A 19,970-nucleotide genomic window follows, 5' to 3' on the forward strand; every position below is an offset into this window, starting at 1 on the left:
CCGCCTACTCTCCCCTTTTCCTCTACTGTAAGTGGGACACACACATTGAACAGAGGAAATCCTGGGTGCTGAACACGTGACTGTATTTAGTCGTTGTGCAGTGTCAAATTCCCAATGGCCCTGGGAGAGGCTCAGCTAACCATGTGGGTGGGGCACCTGTATATTCTGGTCTTTCCCACACTGCTTGTGATACAGCGGTCTTCTGGGAGATATTAACAGGGCTCTGTGGTAAGACAAATTTGTAGGCTGCTGCCTCAGTGCCCGCTTGTGAAGATTCACGGTGCGTATGGGCTCATTAAAGGGTTTGAAGTCCTACAGTAAAGAAACCTGGTCAATTTTGGTAAAGCTTGCAATTTCGTAGTGTGTGTGACCATTCACCTCTTTCTTTATACAAGACTTAACAGTCCCCTGAGGGCTTGGTGGTTAGGGAACGTTATTCTCCCCAGCTTTAAAATATTGGTAAGGACGTTTCCAAACTGCTTTCATCTGGCACCTCCTCTCTATATTATGTGATTAAAGTTAAATTTTTATATCTTAGGCCAGTCGTTTTCCCTAGAAGAGTTGAAACTGAAAAAGAAAGTTTACCACATGTTAGCTTCAGATTTCTAGTTGTCATGTTTTCAGTTTGTTCTGTTTTTTGTTTTTTTTTTTTTATTTGCTTTTCTTTTCCTTCTGGCTTACTCTCTCATGAGGTCATTTTTACCACAAGCTTTATTATAGCAAACTTTGAGTTCTTCTTTTGTTCTGTTAAACATTTTTTTTTGAGTGTTCCTTGTTATATATGGACAATCGACCTGATTTTGGAAAAAAAATATATACACCTAACCTCAGAGTCTTTTTTACGAGGCTTAAACTGTAGTACCTAGGGGAGAAACAAGGAAGCTTGGTATAATTTAAATCTTAAATTTATCAGTAGCTCTGAGAAGAGATTAAGATAAAAAGGTTTTGGATTTAAATTTTTCTTTTTTTTAAAAAAGATTTTTGTTTATTTGAGAGAGAGAGAGAGCGAGCTCGAGTACAGAGGGAGAGGCAGACTCCCCACTGAGCAGGGAGCCCGGGACGCAATCCCAGAATCCTGGGATCATGACCTGCCGAAGGCAGATACTTAACTGACTGAGCCACCCAGGCACCCCTGGGTTTAAAATTTTCATATTACTTAACTTGATAAATGGTTAAGACTACATTATAATAAACAAGAAAACATTCTGTTCCCTAAAAAGGAACAACTATTTAAAAAACTATGTGGCCAGTCAGTGATGTCCTTCGAGGTTTTAAGTATGTGAGAGAAAAGCATTTGTACATTTGCAGATGTGTCCACAAAGGTATATAGAGATCATTTCTACATATGCTAGAAGTATATCTCTACTTTACCAAGTAAGAGAGATGAAGTATAGGTTTTCAGCATAAAATGCAGTTTAGCTGGCCCTTAATACTAAGCACTAGTGTGATGATATGGACATCTGGAGTAAATTATACAAATGGGGCCCTAGAGTTAGGAAAAGGAATAAATTCAAAGAAACAGATCTTTTTATTTTGCATACTATAGGTAAGACCAAGAGGGACCAAGTGACTATATAAAGAGTCAAATGGTTTGTGTTCCATGTTTTCCTGAGGACAAGCTAGAGACCAAGGCATGGTATTTTGGCTCAGTTCAGAAGAGGTGACACATTTATTAATTTTTTAAAAAAGACTGATTCATAACATAAATGATTAAAAAGCAGTTAGAGTTAACTGTTTCATATGGAGCAGAGTTAACATGAGAGTTAAACTTAGTAGCTCACTGTTTGTATGCATATAAACTGAGTAAAATGCCATCAGTTCTCTGCTAAGGGCCTATTTGGTACTCCAATAATTAAATCTCTTTAATTGTATTGATCTCATGCCAAATTTCTTATGGCAATAATCTTCATCAAAAAAGTTTTTTTGGTACAAAGGATAATCTTTTCAGTTTTTTTTTAAAGATTTTATTTATTTATTTGACAGAGAGAGACACAGTGAGAGAGGGAACACAAGCAGGGGGAGTGGGAGAGGGAGAGGGAGAAGCAGGCTTCCCACTGAGCAGGGAGCCCGATACGGGCGGGGCTCGATCCCAGGACCCCGGGATCATGACCTGAGCCGAAGGCAGATGCTTAACCTAGACTGAGCCACCCAGGTGCCCCATCTTTTCAGTTTTATATTAGCACCACATTCGATGAATTAGGGCTCCCTGTAGACTAATGTGCTCAGAATTTTCCTGTTGATACCACTAATTTCTTACCTTATAATGGCAAGTGCTTCTCACTGGCAATGCAGTGAGTACTAAAATAGCACTGTAGGGTGAAAGTACTGTGGAGGAAGCATTTGATCAATACTTTTAAGCTTAGACCAAGAGGGCTTCATGGAAGGGCTAAGGTGACCAGTGAAATGAGTTTTAAACAAGAGAACTTTTCTTTTCAGATGGCTGAGGGGTTCAGAGCATTACTGTAGAGAAAAAGCAAATGCAAGGAGGCAGGCATGCAAGAGATCCCCATGTGTTCAAGGAACTGTCTGAAATTTAGAAAGCTAGATTTTAGGGGAGAGTGGATGTGGCAGTGAAGAGCCAGTGGCCTGCCCACTTGAGGCCCAATGGTGCCAGAGCTTTGGGAGAGGAAGGGCCCCCTGACAAGAGAGTTCTGTTGGGGGAGCAGCCCCTATGGGAGAGCACAGGGTATCAGCCCAGTGGTATTCACATTGTGCACACAGGAATCATCTGGAGGAGAGCTTTAAATCTACTGAGGTCTGAGTCCCACCCCCAGAGATTTTGGTGTGGTGGGAGGCCCAGGCTTTGGGAGTTTTAAGAAGCTCCCCACATGATTCTGAAGTGTAGTCAGGATTGAGAGACACTGAATTAAGGCAAGAGAAGGAATGTTCAGAGATGAAGTTGAGAATCTATGGGATTTGTTAATGGTATGCCCTGAGTTCTCTCTCTTTTTTTTTAAGATTTTATTTATTTGAGAGAGAGAGAGGAGAGGCAGAGCACAAGCAGGGGGAGGGACAGAGGGAGAGGGAGAAGCAGACTCCCCACTGAGCCGAGAGCCTGATGCGGGGGCTTGATCCCAGGACCCTGTGATCAGGACCTGAGCCGAAGGCAGGCAGGCACTTAACGACTGAGCTACCCAGGTGCCCCATGCCCTAAGTTCTTCAGGTGTGCAGTGGAAGTCTTTTCTTGAGTTGGGGAGGGTGGGAGGCATAAGGTCAGGTTAGGGGATGTACCCATACCCTGTGGGGACAAGAACCCAGATCCTGATGGATGGCCTTGGGAGTCTCAGTCTTCTTGGGATGGCTGACTCCAGCAGGGTTAGAGGGCTTGATGGGATGGTCTTGCTGGAAGGACTAGCCACTGTGCACCTCAGGTCCTGTGTGTACTATTTTGAAGGACTAGCCGTGAACCCAGGTGGCCTTGAGAGGAAACCATAGTCCACATAGTGAGTCTTTCATCTAACTTTGTCATCTGGCTAGAATGAGATCCCTAAGGCACTACTGAACCCAGTAGGAGTATGCTGGGCTTGCTGTTCTATTTCAAAGCCAGATTTCTTAGACACAACTTTTTTTTTTTTTTTAAAGATTTTATTTATTTATTTATTTGAGAGAGAGAGAATGAGAGACAGAGAGCATGAGAGGGAGGAGGGTCAGAGGGAGAAGCAGACTCCCTGCCGAGCCGGGAGCCCGATGCGGGACTCGATCCCAGGACTCCGGGATCATGACCTGAGCCGAAGGCAGTCGCTTAACCAACTGAGCCACCCAGGTGCCCTTTTTTTTTTAGACACAACTTTTTAAGTAAGATCCTACCCTCTTGTCATTTTAAAGGAAAGATGGGCTCACTTCAACTCAAATGGCAGTTTGTAGGCCCTGAACTACTTCTAAAATACTTGACACTATGCTTTTCTAGAAAATGTCCTTATAAATTAATATCCTGTCATTTCAAGTATTCTTTCTGTAAGTTAATGTATAGTTGGTGATACAAAATAGTAAATTCTCCTGGAAGAAATTAAGCGTTTTAGAACTCCACACACACTTGTTCTTTCTTGGTCTTTGGGGGAGGGCATTACTGGTGATAATGTAAGTTTCTCACAGGGTTATTTAATAGGTTTTTAAAATGTAAATTTGATTAAAGTTTAACTTGCATACTCAATCCATTTTAAACACATACTAAATAATTTTTAATAGAGTAAAATGAAGTACTATCTCATTGGCAACTTTAAATATCTATAAGAAAGCGTTCTTTAAGTATAAACAATATGGAAATGTCACCACTTCTAACATTTCATGGCTTTTCTCCTGATCAAATTAAAACTCAGTGGGCATACATCAAATATCATGAGATCTTTTGCTATAATATATGCAGAGGATCTCATGTAATGTACATTAGTCATCGAATCACCTTAATATATTGGCTATGTAGATAAAGCATATTTGTGAGCTTTCAAAGATACATACAACATCCTAATTTTCATTCGTCAGTATGTAAGGTTAGTATATGTCAAAAGGTATTTTTCTATACATTCATGTATTTGAAACTTCGTAATTATTCTGAAGAGAGTTTACAAACCTATCACCTAGAATGCTACCTTCGCTTTCTTCGAGTGTTACCCTGTTTTGTCTTACAGTGCACGCTGTAGATTAGCTGAAAATCACAGTATGTTAATGAGTATTTCTGTAATTAAGGAAAGAAGATCTAGTCCCAGGATCTATCTTCATCTGTGATGATGAAAGACCATACTGAAAGCTGTAGAGCATAATATGAATGTATCTGTGCTCTTGTTCTTAGCTCTACTACTCTGTAGCTTTGTGGGAAGTACGCAGATTAGTCTCACAGACCTACTGACTCTTTTATAAAATGTGAAGTTTAGGGTAGATAGATCCTTTTAGTGCTTAAGGTCTCTGATTCTGTGTTGTATTCCTCTGTCCAAGAAAAATTTTGTTGCAAATATAATTGAAACATCATAAAACACAATTGAGGACAAGATGATTTAGACTAATTTCTCCCTGCTTTACCCCACTGCTAAGTACAACTAAAAGCCCTGGACGTAATAAACAGAAAGAGGACTTTGAAAGATGTAAACAGGAAAGTGGACTGGCTAGGGCCTTAGGACTTGAGTAATGGCATGGCAGTGAGTTCCCTGAGTTGTAAAAAAATCTGCCATATATCCTGGACTGAGTACTGGAGAAGCCTGCAACCTGGAACTGCCAACAAATGTAGACCCCCCCCCCCCCAAAAAAAAGGCCTCGAGAAAAGCCTACTCCCTAGCCAAAGGACTGGGAAAAGGGTAGACAAGCTAGATAGAAACCTTTTTGACAACACCTGCCCTACCCCAGCCAAATACTACAGATGTCCCTCCCTGTGGTGTCATCAGAGACCAGTCTGGGAGTTGGTCTCTTGTCCCTCACTTGGTGGCAGCAGACAACTTGGGGTGGTACTTTCCTAGCTGGCAAACATGGTTTTAGCAGAGACCAAAGGGGTCTCCTAACCCTGATCTGATGGCAACAGGTGGCCTGGGGAAGCACCTTATACCCCGACAGATAGTGTCACTGGAGACAGACCTTTCCCAATAAGCAAACACCCAAGGAGTTTGTCACTTGTAGACCTGCCCCATAACAAATGCTAAAGGGAGTTCTCCAGATTGAAATGAAAGGACACTAGACAGTAGCTTGAAGCCATAACAAGAAAGGAAGAATGCTGAAGGTAGCCACATCGGTAAATCTCAAAGCCAGTAGTGTTGATTTGTAACTCTTCTGTTTTCTATATGATTTAAAAGAAAAATACTTAAAACAATAATCACAAATCTGTGTTAATGAGCACACATATATAAGGATATAATTTGTGACAATAATAATATAAGGGGCAGCAGGGCTGTAAAGGAGTAGAGTTTTTGTATACTCTTGGCACTAAGTTGGTATTAATTCAAATTTGATTGTTATAAAGTTAAGATGTTAACCAATCCTTAGGGTAACTACTAAGGAAAAAACCCTAAAAAATATAAAAAATATGACAATGAGAAGGTAACAAAAATGGTATACTAGGAAAAAATCATAAAAAAGGAAGTGATGGAACTACTGAGGAACCAAACAGGTATAAGGTTTTTAAAATGTAAATTTTAATTTAATTAAGAAACAAACAGCAGGGCGCCTGGGTGGCTCAGTTGGTTGAGCGACTGCCTTCGGCTCAGGTCATGATCCTGGAGTCCCGGGATTGAGTCCCGCATTGGGCTCCCTGCTCGGCAGGGAGCCTGCTTCTCCCTCTGACCCTTCCCCCTCTTATATGCTCTCTCTCATTCTCTCTCTCTCAAATAAATAAATGAAAATCTTAAAAAAAAAAAAAAACAAACAGCAAATGGCAGAAGTAAATCTTTCCTTATATGTAATTACTTTAAATGGATAAATATTTCCAATTAATTGGCAGAAACAGATGGATTTAAAAAGTAATCCAACTACATGCTTGTCTACAAGAGACTCACTTTCGATCCAATGTTAAAAATAGGTTGAAAATGGAAGAATGGGAGGGGTGCCTGGGTGGCTCAGTCATTAAGCATCTGCCTTCAGCTCAGGTCATAATCCCAGGATCCTGGGATCGAGTCCCGCATGGGGCTCCGTGCTCCGCGGGAAGCCTGCTTCTTCCTCTCCCACTCCCCCTGCTTGTGTTCCCTCTCTCACTGTGTCTCTGTCAAATAAATAAATAAAATCTTAAAAAAAAAAAAGAAAATGGAAGAATGGAAAAAGATATTTCATGCAAGTAGTAACCAAAAGAGAGCCCGGTGGCTTTAGTCACATTATACTAAATAGACTTAAAGACAAAAATTGTTACAGGACATAGAAGGACATTATATATTGATAAAAAGGTTATTCCATTAAGATGGTAAAAAATTTATAAAAATATACACACCTAACCACAGAGCCCCAAAATGTATGAAGCAAAAACCAATAGAATTGAAGTAGCAGACAGTTCTACAAAATCTCACTTTTAGTAATGGATAGAACAACTGGACAGAAGACCAGTAAGGAAATAGAGGATGTGAACAGCCCTCTCAATCCCCTAGACCTGAGCGACATCTATAGAACACTCTACCCAACAATAGCACAAGACGCATTCTCTTGGGCACATGGAACATTCCCCAGGATAGACCAGATATTAGTCACAAAACAAGTCGCAATAAATTTAAAAAGATTGAAATCATAAAGAGTGACTAAAGTGGAATGAAACTAGAAATCAGTAATGGATGTAACACAGGAAGATTCACTAACATGTGGAAATTAGGCACCATATTCTTAAAAAAACTAGTGGGTCAAAGAAGAAGTTACAAGTGAAATTGGAAAATACCTTGAGATGAATGAAAGAGAAAACATACCAAAACCTATGAGAGAACAGTACTAACAGTACTCTGGGGAAATTTATACCTATAAGCACTTATATTTAAAAAGGGATCCAAAATCAGTAAGCAAACATTATACCATAAGAAATTAGAAAAAGAAGAGCAAGCTAAATCCAAAGGTAGCAGAAGGAAGGAAATGATGTAGAGTTGAGATAAGTGATATAGAGAGTAGGAAAATGATAGCAAAATTGGTTTTTGTATCCTCTGTTTAAAAGGCTTTATTTTTTTTTTAAAGATTTTATTTATTTGAGAGAGAGAGAGACAGTGAGAGGAGGCATACAAGCAGGGGGAGTGGGAGAGGGAGAAGCAGGCTTCCCACAGAGCAGGGAGCCCGATGCAGGACTCGATCCCAGGACCCTGGGATCGTGACCTGAGCCGAAGGCAGGCGCTTAACGACTGAGCCACGCAGGCGCCCCTAAAAGGCTTTATTTTAAACTAAACTCAGATTCTGATAAATTTATCTCTCACTGTAGATAATGTTGTTTTGAATTTATCAAGGTCGAATATTCCAGTAGAACGATTCTGTTTTGTGTAAGGTTTTTTTTTCCCTGTATTAATTTTGGCAGTACATTTTACTGTACCTTCCCTAGTTGTAGGATTGGTTCACAGATGACTCACATTGATCATCAGAGCTCCAGGTTGGTGTAACATGAAGACAACTGTGGTTTAGACCAGCCTCTGTGGATTGAATCTTGAGAGTTCTACAGGTCCTCTCACATAAGGATTTATTAAAGGAATTTGAAAGCTGTTCTCAAACAGTTGGCATTGAATGAGAAATTAAAAAGGTAGAGGAAACTGCCGTAGTGATAAGTTTAGGGAGATGACAGAGATATAGTGAGGAAATACTGGCATTGTATTAGTGGAGGGAAGATTAAGGATAAATCCCTGCCGTTTAAAAGAGCATACATAGTTTTGCCAGCTATCAACAAATGCTATTAATATGTATGCCAAGAACTGTTGAAAAGAAAGGAAAAGCTTTATGATATTTATTTTAGTATTATTAATAAAAATAAAAAACAATACAAACAGATGTCCAAGAAGGTGCCTCTGGTTAAGGGTATTGTCTATCTGCCTAATAGGGTATTAGACATCTATTAAAATGATTATATGGAAAATAGTGGAAAAGAAGGATAACAGCTGAGTACAGAAATGTTTCCTGATTGTACCACATGAAAGTGTTTAGTAGACTTTTGACAGTAAGGTGTTCTGCCTTCTCAGGGTGATCTGGAATGTCTGTGGAACACAGTGATTGGACCCTTTGCCATGGTCAGATTTTGAATTCCTTTCTCAGCGTTTCTGGCCTGTGTTCCCTTCCCAGTGGGCTTTTGAGGTTTTTAACTCCTCGGTGAATTTCCACTAACTCTTTTTAGGGGCCTCAAGGGGTCACTTAAATAATTAATTTATAACCTAACTATGTCATCTTATAACTTGTTTATTGTAAGTACATTCTCTATTTTGGGGAGACTATATGAATGGTATGTATGTGAATTGGGGTGTCCGCAAAGGTCTCCAGATATTTCAGTCCAAAATGTCAAGTGTCTGCTGTCAAGCATTTGGAGGTAAACTGCTAAGTAATTGGTAGTAGTTTAGATAGCTCTTTTTGGTGAGAAAATTATGTAGTTTTTCTTTTAAAGAGTTCCTCTTCCAATTAACGTTTAGGAAAAAGGGAAAAAATGCTCTCTGATAGGACAATTAGAATTTTAAAAAGTCACTCAAAGCTTCATCAGAAGAAACTGACTCTTAGGAAGCTACTTTTAGACACCATGCTCTCAGAACTTATGTCATATTGCATAATCACATAGTTAGGTTAACTCCAGCAGTTATGAGGTTCAAACACAGTGTTTACTGAAATCTATCATGTAGTTTTTTCTCTTTTTCTAGTTTTTTTCATCCATGTTCTCTGGATAGTAAACTCTTATTGCCCTTTCTCTTAAATGGTAATTTTGTATTGTGCAGAATTCCAGATTGAAGGTTATTTTCCTTCAGCATTGTGAATGTATTACCTCCTTGTCTTCTGGTGTTTATTGTTGTTGCTGAGAATTCTCTTTTTGGTTCCTTTGGATTGACTATTTTTTCTTTAGGGTGGCTTTTAAAACTTTATTTTCGATGTTCTATTTTCATTTGACTGCGATGTGTCTAAGCATAGATTTAAACCTATTTATTCCAGATGATGCTTGGTGTGCGTTTTCCATCTGGAAAACCATGTCTTCTAATTTGGAACATTCCTAGTCATATCTCTGCAGGTTTTGATTCTCTACTTACTCTGTTTTCTTTTCAAAGTCCAGTTAGCTATGTTTCTGTGTCTGTCAATACACCTTTTATTTCTGGTGATGGCTCTTTCAGTCTTTTTATGTTGTGATCTCTCCTGGCCCTCGGTGAAACCTTTATCTTCCAAATTAATCATTCTTTTGTGTAGCTGTATATGAGTCCAAGTTTTATAGTCCATTCTTGTTTCTGTCAATCTGTTCTTGTTTCACTTTTCCCCCATTTCTGTTTCATACTTGTCTTTTTTTGGTAAAGGAATACAAGCAGGGGGAGTGGGAGAGGGAGAAACAGGCTTCCCACAGAGCAGGGAACCTGATGCAGGGTTCAATCCCAGGACCCTGGGATCATGACCTGAGCCGAAGGCAGACGCCCAGCGACTGAGCCACCCAGGCACCCCTTGTGTCTCTCTTTTTTTTTAAGGATGCATTTTCTACTTTTAACTTGGAGAGGATTTAAACATAATTATTTTGAAGTCAATTTCAACTTGTTCTGTTTTCATTTTTTTCAAGAGTAAAGTCATCTTCTCTCTCTCTCTCTTTTTTGGCTATTCTTCTTAGTATTGGGTTTTTTCTTCATGCTTCTGGAAATTTGTTTAGTGGTCTTATTTTGAATTGGAGTTTAAATTTCATTCTCAGTTCTGGAGCTCCTCCCTGTCCAGCAGTTCATGGTGTGTCTGCCAAGCACACCCCGTAGCCCTGCACCCATGGGCCTCCAGTGTAGGGCTAGTTCTTATAGTTGAGGTTCAGCCCTTCTGTCTGGTACACATGTCAGAGATGGTGCGGATGGCACCAGATGGTGGCTTAACGTAAGACCAGGCTGCAGTGCTCTATCTGCTTCTGTTTACTTTCTTTTTTTAAAGATTTTATTTATTTATTTGACAGTGAGAGACACCGCGAGAGAGGGAACACGAGCAGGGGGAGTGGGAGAGGGAGAAGCAGGCTTCCCGCCGAGCAGGGAGCCCGATGCGGGGCTCCATCCCAGGGCCCTGGGAACATGACCTGAGCCGAAGTTAGACGCTTAACGACTGAGCCACCCAGGCGCCCCTGCTTCTGTTTACTTTCATAAGTAGGCAGTTCTGAGTACATTTCCAGGCTTCATCCTGGTTTTGCAGCTTTACAGGTAGTGAAGCACCACCTTAGCTTCTGGCTTCAGGAAATGAGCGTGGCGGAATTCCCCTGCTTCATCTGGGGCATTTGAATACCTGTTACTTTGCTGTGTATGAGCTCTCAGCTGCCTCTGCCTGCTTCTGAACCCTCAGCCTCACCGACCACTTTGTAATTTGACCCTACAGGGATGTTGAGCTTGCTTCTGAGTGTGTCTGAGTCTTTTTAATTTTAACACTTTTTATGTTCATGCTCTCTCATCTGTCCTTGCATATTATTTTACAGCAGAGCAAGTTGAGGTTCAGAAAGTGAAAGTGAGTTCCTTGGAGCCTCTCAGCTAGTGAGTGACAGAGCTAGCTAGCCCTTTTTTTTTTTTAAAGCTAGCTAGCTCTTGTAAAGAGGAGAACTGGGAAAGGTTTCTGAGGAGGTGCTAGAAATTTAATGATAAACATTTAGAGAGAGAGTGGAATCACTCATTGCACAGCACAAAAATTAACTATAGATTTGCTAAGCAAAAGTTAGCAAGAATTTCCAGTCTCTGTGCCCACCAATAATTTTCTAAATACGAAGTATTTCCTTTTTTTGGTGAAGATTTTATTTATTTATTTGACAGAGAGTGCAAGCAGGGGAAGTGGCAGGCAGAGGGAGAGGGAGAAGCAGACTCCCCGCTGAGCAGGGACCCCGATGCGGGACTCCATCCCATTACCCCGGGATCATGACCTGAGCCGAAGGCAGGCACTTAATGACCGTGCCACCCAGTCGCCTCAAAATATGAAGTATTTCCATACATTAAGCGAAAATGCTAAAGTGCAGTGCAGACTTACATTTATCTTGGCCAAAATAGCTTTCACACTTTGGTCAGTGGACCATATCTGGTGTAGCAAAAGGCCAAGTGTTGTAATCCTTATTCTGTTTTTTAATAGGAAACAAAAAGGCAGAACTTCTGTTTAATAAATAATTATATATAGTGCTTATATGTCAGATGCTCTTTTAAGGGCTTGATGAATGCATGCTTGATCTTCATAACAACCATACTCGATAGGTTCTATTGTTATTCTCATTTTGCACATAAGTAAACCAAGGCACAGAGAACTTCAGGAATTTCCTCAAGGTCACCCACAGCAAGTAAGAATTAATGGGATGATTCTAATCCTGGCTATCTTGCCTCAGAGTGCCAGTTCCTCCAACTATGCTGTGCTAGCCAACCATGTCCCAGAATTAGTTTCTTTTGGTAATTTCTACACCCAGCATGGAACTCGAACTCACAACCCTGAAATCAAGAGTTGCACGCTCTTCTGACTGAGCCAGCCAGGCGCCCCTTAACATGTCTCTTCTTAACAATTAGTTTCCCTCCCTTACTGTATTGTGTTCATGGTATCATTGTATAAAGCTGACTTTGCTTGCATCATTCCTCTGGAAGATGCCGTAAGTTCATCCCGTTGATGGAATATGCTTACAACAGGTCCATACTTTGCCAAGAACTACGATGGCACAAAGGTTGTGATATACTCATGCCTAACACCATCCATTTTATTATGTCTCCTGGTGTGCCTATGTATCTCATTTAAATCCATTTTCTCATGCTGTATTGTCAAGGATTATAGGCAATAGCTGGATGCCATATTTCCTATAATTAACAGGCTACCTCAGTCTTTCCCCTGGGGGTCAATTATGGTTGGTTTCTAGGTTCCTAAACAATGGAATCCTTATTTCTCTTTTCTGTCCCCCTCACCACAGTGACAAAAACCAAGAAGTACTCCTGTGTGTCAGGGAAGGAGCAAGTATGGAAGTGGGGCAGGATGGAAGGGTGTCCAAATGTGCTGTGGTGTTCATGGGAAAGGACAATGGAGGACAGCTAGGAGTCAGACCCAGGGAGGCACCTTGACAGAATAGTTAAGGACATGAGCTTGGGGTTCAAATTTTACCCCTTCCTCTTGCTGGCTGTGTATCTTTGGCCAAGTTATTTATTCTCTCTGTGTCTCAGTTTCATCACGTATAAAGTGGGGTTAATGGTAGTGTCTACTTTCATAGGGTTGTTATAATGATTAAATGAGTATCCATAAAGCACTTAGAATGGTTCCTGGCATATAGTCAGGCCTCAGTGCAAAGTAGCTGTTACAATTATTATCACTCCAGGCCCAGCAAAACAGAAGCAGGTTCTCGTTGGCAAACACGGAGGAGCAGACTCAGGATAACCAGAAATTAGTGGCCGGTCCTAAGCCCAGAATGAGTGCTGGACTGGCTTACTAAACCACTTGTAGTAGAATGGCATTCTTTCCCTATTTCGTGACCTTTCGTAGGCTGGCCCTCTGCCTACATCAGGGGTCAGCAAACTACAGCCTGTAGCTCCAAATCCAGATCATCGCCTTTTCCTGTAAATAATGGAAACATGAAGGAGCAGAATCGATGGAAAGACAGGTAGGCCTCCTTATAAGCCTTTTAACCCACCATCTCCTAACTCAAGGATCGTGATGCCTTTATTTATAGTTTGCAGCTTTGCCTTGAGAACCTTTATCTGACCAAGATGTGCTGTCTTTCACATCTCACTAGCAAAACCTTGAGCAAATATTCTTTATTCATTTGGCAGCTTCAAAGGCTTGCTCTGGGCAGGCCTTCCTAACTTTGTGTTTCTTAGGCATAATCGGAAGAAACCAGACTAAGGCCTTGCCTTTAAGGTGAGAAAGAGGGAAAGAAACCCATCCAGGAGAAACAGGATAAAGGATTTCTTTCTTCCCAACTCCTCTTGAATGCCCTGTTCTGTTCAGCAAATTCTGTATGTATCACTTCCTGGTGTGTTGGTAAACGTTCCCTCTGGAAAAAGAAAAAGCCCCACTCTGTAGCCTTTCCTGTTGTCTGTGTTGTAAAAACTTCCACCGTGGCTGATGGCAGGTGGGGCTGGGAGGTGATGTGTATCATCAACTCATTGGTACTAGTGTGCTCTGTAGTAGACAGCTTCACTTGCTGCTGAATCCTTCTGTCGGATTCTGTGTGTCACACAGGAACCTTTTGTTTGTTTGTTTGTTTTTGGTCTAGGGCACTGTTGCAGCCCAATCCCAGAATGTGCTGTTAGAAATGGGACCATATTTTTGAAGTCACTAGAGATGAAACTTCCCTCTTGTTTATATTTAACTTGTGCCACTAGGTGGCACTTTAAGGCCATTACAGGAAAGGCTCTACTGGATTTATTTTTTAACTTTTTATTGAAGTATAACATGCATATTGAAAAGTGCACATTAAGTGTGCAACTGAATGAATTTTCACAAGCTGAACATACGTGTATAATCAGCACTCAAATCAAGAAACAAAATATTACTAGCACCCCAGAAAGTCCGTCTTATGCTGTTTTCCAGTTACTATCCCTTCTTAGGGTTACCATTATTCTGATTTCTGATAGCGTAGATCAGTTTTACCTGTTTGCTACCTTATATAAGTGGAGCCATGCAGTATATACTCTTGTGTCTGGCTTCTTTTGCTTACATGATATTGTGTGATTCATCCACATTATTGTGTATAATTGTAGGTCATTGCTGTATAGTATTCCATTGTATATGCAAAGATATCACTGCTTTCCACTGTTGATGGACATTTAGGTAGTTTTCAGATTTTGGCAATTATGAATCATGCTGCTATGCATATTCATGCACAAGTTTTTGAGTGGATGGATGTTTTCATTTCTCTTGGGTATATGCCTACAGTAGAATTGCTGGGTCATAGGATAGGCATCTGTTCAGCCTTAGTAGGTACTGCCAAACAGTTTTATAAAGTGTTTGTACTGATTTATATTCCATTAACAGTGTTCCTGTTCCAGTATTTATATCCTTATCAATACTGGATTTATTCTGTGACTGGCTCCTAACTCTTAATAATTTTTATAGTTCCCTCTCTAGCTAGCTATTTCTAATTGAAATTTTTAGAAGCCACCTTCTTGTGATGGACATAGCTCCTGCAGGAAAGGCTGTGTCAACCCCAAAGTGGACATTAATCATAGTCTACTTACCCGCTATCACTAGTTAGAGAAGATGTTGTTCAAATATTTTCATCCCTAATACAGAACAACAGAACTCGGAATTGAATTAAAAACTTTAAGAGTGGTAAAATATCGAGTGAGGCTAGGGCTAGGGCTTTGAGGCACTTGGAAATTTTTATATACTTTTGCTCTTGTTGCCAGGCCTATGTATGTCAGCGTTGAGGGACCAGCAAAAGGGATTTCTAAAGGCCTCATATCCAGATGTCTTTGAATTGTGATGGTGGTGGCTGCCTGTTGAGAAAGCGTCCATTTGGTATGGCAAGAGGCATGCGTATGGCATCTTTTTTCAGCCTTACTCAGTGGGAAATGTGAATCTCCAGAGAATCCTGTCATAGATCCCCTTAACTATGAAGTCTATGTTGTTGACTCTGCAGAGAACATTATCATATGGCTTTTAGGTATGTGATGAATAGAGGGTGGGGCTCAGACTTGACTCAGATTTCTATTAGTAGAAATTGGAAATAGAAGGACAAAACCCTAGTCATAGTAAAAATATTTGTCTTTTAGACCAAAATAAAACACCCATGGTCCTTCGTCACAGTAAGTCTGTTTCATGGATATTGTCCATAATCCAGTGGCTTCCAGAAATCCCCAAGAGATTATGCTATGTGACTGCTGTATGCAGAGACTAGTTGCCCATTATAGTTACTGATGATCCATTTCTATTGCAGTTGTCCCTGAGCTCCTCTTTCAGTGTTCCCCTGGGTGTCGTCCTTGTTGGATTGGCCAGCTGTAGGGGGCCACCAGAGATGTTCAGTGTAAGCTGCTTGAGATGTCTGTGCTGAGGCAGCCATGAAATCTGAAAGGGCTTTTATTTTTAAAAGCTTCTTCCCTCCAGTATTGATAGCAGCAATATTCAGTGGCACAAATTTGGATTATGGATAGCCTGCTTTATGGGATCTGTGTATACTCTAAGCTGGAGTCAGCACTTTCTCAGTCTAGGTTTTCATCTTTTGGCAAAAGAGGAAGAGTCCTTTATGTTGAATTGGGTGCTCTTTGCAGTTGCAGAATCTATGCCTGGGAAACCCAATTGTATATTTACTCTTTTTTCTTTAAAGATGTATTTATTTATTTTAGAGAAAGAGCGAGAGCATGAGCAGGGGGAGGGGCAGAGGGAGAGAGAGAATTCTCAAGCAGACTCCCCATGAAACTCAGAGCCCGATGTGGGGCTTAATCTCACGATCCTGAGATCATGACCTGAGCCAAAACCAAGAGTCGGATGCTTAACTGACTGCCCCACCCAGGCGCCCCTGTATATTTACTCTTAATTATGATAGTAGCTGCCATTATTTTTTTTTTTAAAGATTTTATTTATTTATTTGAGAGAGGGAGAATGAGAGACAGAGAGCATGAGAGGGAGGAGGGTCAGAGGGAGAAGCAGACTCCCTGCCGAGCAGGGAGCCTGATGCGGGACTTGATCCCGGGACTCCAGGATCATGACCTGAGCCGAAGGCAGTCGCTTAACCAACTGAGCCACCCAGGCGCCCCAGTAGCTGCCATTATTGAGTGGCTACTGTGTTACTGTGCTTAGCCCTCTAGACAGCTATTTTGCTTAATCTTTACAAATGCTAGGATTTAGGTGAATTATCCCCTTGTGCAGATGAAGAAACTGTGTCTCAGAGAGGTTAGTACATGCCCCGGTTATATACCAAACAAGTGCAAACCCTGGATGGATTCCAGAGCCTCTGCCCTGTAACTGATGTGCCCTGTGGCTTCAGTTATGGCAGGATGAATTCTTGACTTGTCCAGTGGAACACAAAACAGTGTTGGGTTCATCACTAGCTCATTCCACACATTGATTTGAGTACTTGCTATGTGCTGCCATTCAGCTTAGGCACTGGGGAAAGGACAGTGAAGCAAAACACAGATCATGCACTCCAAGTGCTTCTACATCAGCTCCATTTCTGTCTCTCATAGGTGACTTGGGTCATGGATTTTGGCAATCGTTCTTGCAGAGAAATTCAGGTTTTTTGGACCCTGTCTCTGAAACTGATTGTGGCATGATGGGCTTTGCTGTGGCCACTGTGCTGCATCTTCTATGACTGGATGTGACCACGTGGCTTTTTCTCATGTGCCCTTACCTAGCAGAGATGGAGGTCAGGTGAAAGGTAGGCACCAAATGACATTTAGAATACCAGTGGGATGCTGGAGATTCCCTAGAGGCCATAGCACAGTCATCTGCTCATCTGCCTCGAATTTAGCTGCTGCCTTCGTGATTCCCAGTCTTGGGCTCTGCCTGAATTCTTGGGTGATAGATGAAACTTGAGTTTCTTTCTCTAATCTGTCAGCATGAGTATTATAAAGTTTATAAAATAAATTCACCAATTATCCACATCTTAGCAATTAGTTCTGCAATTTAGACTATTTAGTTTTTTAAAAAAAGATTTATTTGTTTACTAGGGAGAGAGAGAGAGTGAGTGCACGAGTGGGGTGAGGGGCAGAGGCAGAGGGAGAAGAAGAGGGAGAGAGAATCTTAAGTGGGCTCCCTGCTGAGCATGGAGCCTGACACAGGGCTTGACTCTATGACCCTGAGGTCATGACCTGAGCGGAAATCAAGAGTTGGATGCTTAACTGATTGAGCCACCCAGGTGCCCTTAGACTACTTAATTTTTAAAAAGTGATTTGATCTCCTTTCCCAGTTTTATTGAGAAATAATATACATCTCTGTGTAAGTTTAAGGTGTACAGGATGATGGTTTGATTTACATATATTGTGAAAGAATACCACAATAGGTTCAGCTAACATTCATCTTCTCATATAGATAAAATAAAAAGAAAGAAGGGGCGCCTGGGTGGCTCCGTCGGTTGAGCATCTGACTCCTGATTTTGGCTCAGGTCATGATCTCAGGGTTGTGAGATCAAACCCCGTGTTGGGCTCTGGGCTGGGTGTGGAGCCTGCTTGGGATTCTCTCTCTCCCTCTCCCTTGGCCCCTCCCCCTCCCTCTCCAAAAAAAAGAAAGGAAAGGAAAAAATTTTTTCCTTGTCATGAGAACTCTTAGGGTTTACTCTCTTAATAACTTTCCTATATATTGTGCAGCAGTGTTATCTATGGTCACCATGCTGTGCATTACATCTCTACTACTTATTTATCTTATAACTGGAAGTTTGTACCTCTTGATCATCTTCCTCTAATTTCCCCTCTCCACTGATTCTTTTTTGTTGTTGCAAATTTGATGTTTATTTACTTATTTACTTTTAAGATTTTATTTTATTATTTTTTAAAGATTTTATTTGTTTGACAGAGCAAGAGAGCACAAGCAGGGGGAACAGTAGAGGGAGAGGGAGAAGCAGGCTCCCTGCTGAGCAGGGAGCCCAATGTGGGGGCTCAATCCCAGGACCCTGGGATCATGACCTGAGCCGAAGGCAGATGCTTAACCACCTGAGCCACCCAGGTGCCCCAAGATTTTATTTTTTTTAAGTAATCTCTACACCCAACATGGGGCTTGAACTTATAACCCTGAGATCAAGAGTTGCACACTCCACTGAGTGTATCAGCCAGGCACCCCACAGATTTGACTTTTAAACAAAAGTATTACTGCTGAAGATTTTGCCCAGCTTCAAATATTTATTTTATGAAACCATATGGCAGACACCCCTATTTCCCTCCATGGTAAATGGACAAGAAAACAGTTAAGAAGCCTGGTTAGTTTTAGTGCAGCACCTGTGGCCTTTTTCAGAGCTGGACCTTGGAGACTTGGTGTTCTCATCTCTTAAATGAAGAGTTTGGGCCATCGATGGTCCCCAGTTGGTCTGACTGGCTACATAAAAATTACCCAGGGAGCTTGTTAAAATAGAAGTTTCTAATACTCCACCCCTTGGAGATTCTAATTAGGGAAGTCTGGGGTAGTATCCAAAAGTCTGTAATTTATAAAAATTCCCTGGATAATTCTCCTGTGCAGCTATATTTGGGAACCACTGGGCTTAGAAGGTCTAGAACAAACAGAATGGAGTTGAGAAGGGATTTCTGGTCTGTTTGAAGATTCAGGTAATACTTATGTGCCTGGAGCGGGATCCATATGGGCAAACTAATGTAGTTATGATGCAGAGGCAAATTGGAGCCAGATGATAGAAGATCTTTAACTGGCTGAGTGTCCCTAAGGCCTGTGGTGCTATGCCATAGGCCTTAGGGACCAATTGAAGGGATTTGAGGAAAAAGTATTTTGATGAGAGAAGGTGCTTTACAAAATTATTTCCTCAGTGTGTGCAGGGTGGGTTGGACTGGGAAAAAACCCAAAAGCTAGAAAAAGACCCAAGGCAGTTTTTGCAGGAGCCCAGGTAGGAGGTGTAGTGAGCACATGGACTTAGATGGGAGCTATGGGACCTTTGCAAAGCTAGCCTGCCTGGGTGGGACTGGAATCTGGGACATGTTGTTTTAAGCTTCTTTAAAAAATCCATAATTTATCAGTGTTGTGTTCATCTGCTTTAACTATTATAGTGAATGATTTTATTGTGTTTTTGTCCAGGAGCTTTTAAAGGAAGCCCAGTAAATAAATTCATGCAGAGAAGTAGCTGGCAGCAGCAACAGCTGCTATTGTAAGGAAGGAGGGAGGAAGGGAGAAACGAAGGGAGGCCTTTCTTGCCAGGCAGCAACCCCATCCTTACCCTGCCTCCACACTCTTGGGGAAGGGGATCTAGCAGAGGCTCCCCGGAGCTGGATCTGCCAACCACTCTGCAGAATGCTCCTCTCGAAGGATTAGGAGTGGAATGTGGCATTTGGCATTTGAGTCCAATGGAATATTTTTCCTTTGTTCCTCTAAAACCCAGTCTGTAGGTCAGTGTTTCCTAGAGTGTGTTCCACAGAACATTAGTTCTGCTGGATGTTAATAGGAGTTACATGAGAGTTAGAAGTTGAAGCCAAATCAGATCGGGAAGTGCTGGGTTAAGCAAAGGCAGTGGCTTCCTTTACCTCACAGGATTTCAGAGTGTGTGTGATGTGCTATGTACTCTGTGAATTTCTAGGAGGGAGATAGACTGTGCCGTGTTCCCTAAGCTTATCTGGAGATTCTGTTTCCTCTAGTCCAGGGGCTGACAAACTATGGCCCACAGGCCAAATCTGTCCCACCATCCTGTTTTTGTAGATAAAGTTTATTGGAACATAGTCCCACCCATTCATTGTGTTGTCTTCTTTGGCTACTTTAACACTCAGTAGCAGAATTGCACATATGCATTGGAGATGCAGAGACCAAATGGC

At 41.4% G+C, this 19,970-nt stretch overlaps 1 protein-coding gene across 12 annotated transcripts in view; it reads left to right on the forward strand.

The window, feature by feature from the left end:
* The window catches only part of REPS2 (RALBP1 associated Eps domain containing 2), a 221,350-nt gene that overhangs the window by 162,221 nt on the left and 39,159 nt on the right, over window positions 1-19,970 (forward strand). The window lies entirely within an intron of this gene.

The sequence above is a fragment of the Mirounga angustirostris genome, unplaced genomic scaffold (assembly GCF_029215605.1).
Source record: "Mirounga angustirostris isolate CCGP_5_RB_7025 unplaced genomic scaffold, mMirAng1.0.hap1 SCAF_11, whole genome shotgun sequence".
Classification (NCBI taxonomy): domain Eukaryota; kingdom Metazoa; phylum Chordata; class Mammalia; order Carnivora; family Phocidae; genus Mirounga; species Mirounga angustirostris.